The sequence below is a fragment of the Solanum stenotomum genome, chromosome 1 (assembly GCF_019186545.1).
Source record: "Solanum stenotomum isolate F172 chromosome 1, ASM1918654v1, whole genome shotgun sequence".
NCBI classification, from domain to species: Eukaryota; Viridiplantae; Streptophyta; class Magnoliopsida; order Solanales; family Solanaceae; genus Solanum; species Solanum stenotomum.
This window is the reverse complement of record NC_064282.1, coordinates 67,527,249-67,529,721: the sequence shown is the minus strand read 5'-3', so window position 1 is coordinate 67,529,721 and position 2,473 is coordinate 67,527,249.

Here is a 2,473-nt window from a genome sequence, read left to right as displayed (position 1 = left end):
GTGTTCTAGAAGTTGAAGTAGAAGCAATTCTTAATGCCTAACATGTTTCACGGGCTGGTGGGCAACATAGCAGAGTTCGTACAGCTGCCAAAGTTCTTCAAAGTTGTTATTATTGGCCATCATTATATCGAGATTGAAACTCCTTTGTTAAGAGGTGTGTGAAATGTCAACAACAAAGACAAGTGTCACGAAGGGACGAGTTACCCCTCAATCGCATTCTAGCAATTGAATTGTTTGACGTTTAGGGAGTAGATTTTATGGGTCCATTTGTGAGTTCGTATGGAAATAAGTATATTTGAGTGGCAATGGACTACGTTTCCAAATGGTTTGAGGTTGTGGCTCACCTAATATCGAGGGGCGAAGTGTTGTGTAATTCCTAAAGAGGTACATTTTCAAAAGTTTTAGCACCCCACGTGCAATAATTAGTTATGGAGGCTCTCATTTTTGTAACTGTTATTTGCATCGTTGTTAAGAAAATATGGAGTTAAGCATAAGGCTTTCACTCCTTACCAGCCTCAATCAAGTGGGCAAGTTGAAGTGTCAAACTAGGAGATCAAGGGAATTTTGGTAAAAATCGTTAAAGTAAATCAGACTGATTGGTCTCAAAAATTATATAATGCTCTTTAGGCCTATAGAACTGCATTCAAAACTCTGATTGTTACGTCCTCATATCAATTAGTGTTTGGCAAATCATGTCATTTGTACCACTTTGTATCCTAGACAAACCAGAATGCAGATTTCAAAAGTTGCAGGTGCCAACGACGAGCAACACTCAGGGACCGTAGGGTGACCCACGAACCGTAGGTGGGGTCCGTGTATGGCCACCTGCAGCCCTTCCCAGAAATAGTCCAGAAAAATGTCTAAGGGTCGACCCACGGCCAGACCCACGGACCATAGGTTAGGCCACGGGCCGTGGTCTTGGTCCATGGATCGAGACCCCAAATTTCGATTCTTTGAAGCCATTCGACGGTTAACAGGACGGACCGTGGTTCATTCCACGGACCATCGGTCAGTCCGTCGGTTGGCCCCGACAACTTTTAAGTCAAGGATTGTTTGGTATTTTCCCTATGCGTAGACCCCTAAACTCTGTCGTTTAACCCCTAAACAACATTGTTTTAGTCAATTTTAGCCTAGTTACTTAATTAGAACTTACCCTAGTGATGAGTTGGAGATTTGGTATCATTTAGGGCATTATTTGTATATAATTAGTGTCCTCAAATGCTTAATTTGTGCCAATAACTAATGTAAAACCCTTGATTTTCACATGTATGGATTGAGGAACAAAGCTAGGACAGAAATAGGCAACGAAGGAAAACACAAGCTGAAAAAGAGAAGAGGAAAAACAAGCATGATGATCGCTGATATCACTCGTCGAATCATCAAGTTGCTCCTCTATATCCTAAATTTACAGAACTCTGAGCCTGAATTAGGAGTAACATCAGTGAGCAGCAGTTCCATTCGGCGTGACGCCAAGCACATCGGCGAAGGACGACCATGTCGCCAAAAGTACTGATTGAGATCAAGATAAATATTGATGGGCAAGTTAAAAGACAAAAGGGTGTATCGCGGAATGAAATGGTGATCTCGATATGGCTCGCCTAAATTTGTAGTGGTTGGACGAAGAAGATGTGAAGAATGAAGGTGAGACAAAGGGACGATCGGCGAATCGCTGAACGGTCGACGAAGCCCGACTTTCCTCGCCGATTGGCCCCAAAAAGCCACACCTCAAAGTTGTATAAATTGATTATTACAAGAGAGGGAAAGTATTCAGAAATTGTGAAGAACGAAGGAAAGAGAGAAAAACACCGTTGTTGTTAATTTTGTGTAATTTTTGCACTATTTTCAATTGGGTATTGTAATAGCAAAGAGATTCTTCATAGTAAGCTTTTGATTTTCAAATACCCAGCTATGAAGTTTGTAGCAGGTATCGAATTTTGTCTTTTTATGATGATTGTCTAAACCCCTAATCTTGGGGGTTTGACAATGTAACCAATTGCTTTGTTTAATTTTGTGGGTGCTAGTGATTCTTGACTTTTGGTTTTAATTTGAAGTGGGTTTGAGTTATTACCGTGGTTTAGCATCAATATTGTATGTTTATTGCGATATATTTCAGCGATCTACACTTGCTTGAGAAAGAAGTGTAGAACTAAGGTAGTAACTTGGCTTCCTTAGCTGGGTCTTGATGGTTTCAGATTGAGAAAGTGAAACCCAAGTTCCATCCTTTGTATCTATCTCGAGAGACTAGATTTGATGAGATTGTGGGCTGGTCTTCTTAAAGGATGCGTTATGGTTCGAGAGAACTCAATGAAAATAAGGTATTTGTTCGAGAGAAAGGTGCCTTATTTAAAGTTCGTCTTACCCACAATCAATTAACATGGTTGGTTAAGGATTTACACCTATTGAGTTGGATTTAGCAGTTGGCCCTCAAGTATTACCTCCTTATTCGATTATCTCCTGTTGATTGTTGAAGTGT